The sequence below is a fragment of the Arachis duranensis genome, chromosome 5, assembly GCF_000817695.3.
Source record: "Arachis duranensis cultivar V14167 chromosome 5, aradu.V14167.gnm2.J7QH, whole genome shotgun sequence".
In the NCBI taxonomy this organism is placed as follows: Eukaryota; Viridiplantae; Streptophyta; class Magnoliopsida; order Fabales; family Fabaceae; genus Arachis; species Arachis duranensis.
The window spans coordinates 19,994,694-19,995,278 of record NC_029776.3 but is presented as its reverse complement, the minus strand read 5'-3'; the positions used below and the strand labels follow the sequence as shown (position 1 = coordinate 19,995,278).

Sequence of the window (585 nt, the reverse complement as noted above, 5' to 3'; positions counted from 1 at the left end):
ATGCTATTCCCTTTTGCTGTAAGAGACAGAGCTAGAACATGGTTGGGCTCTCAACCTAAAGAAAGCCTGGACTCTTGGGAAAAGCTAGTCAATGCCTTCTTGGCAAAGTTCTTTCCACCTCAAAAATTGAGTAAGCTTAGAGTGGAAGTCCAAACCTTCAAACAGAAGGAAGGAGAATCCCTCTATGAAGCTTGGGAAAGATATAAACAATTAATCAGAAAGTGTCCTTCTGATATGCTTTCTGAATGGAGCATCATAGGTATTTTCTATGATGGTCTCTCTGAACTATCCAAGATGTCTTTGGATAGCTCTGCTGGAGGATCTCTTCATCTGAAGAAGACGCCTACAGAGGCTCAGGAACTAATTGAAATGGTTGCAAATAACCAATTCATGTACACTTTTGAAAGAAATCCTGTGAACAATGGGACTAGTCAGAAGAAAGGAGTTCTTGAGATTGACAATCTGAATGCCATATTGGCTCAGAACAAAAATATTGACTCAACAAGTCAATATGATTTCTCAAAGTCTGTCTGGAATGCAAAATGCACCAAGCAGTACTAAGGAGGCTTCATCTGAGGAAGAAGC

At 40.2% G+C, this 585-nt stretch overlaps 1 non-coding gene across 1 annotated transcript; it reads right to left on the bottom strand.

The window, feature by feature from the left end:
* Positions 1-132: 132 nt before the first annotated feature.
* Positions 133-240, bottom strand: LOC127747922 (small nucleolar RNA R71). Its single transcript, XR_008009868.1, has one exon. It is a non-coding gene; the product is annotated as a small nucleolar RNA R71 (small nucleolar RNA).
* Positions 241-585: the final 345 nt, after the last annotated feature.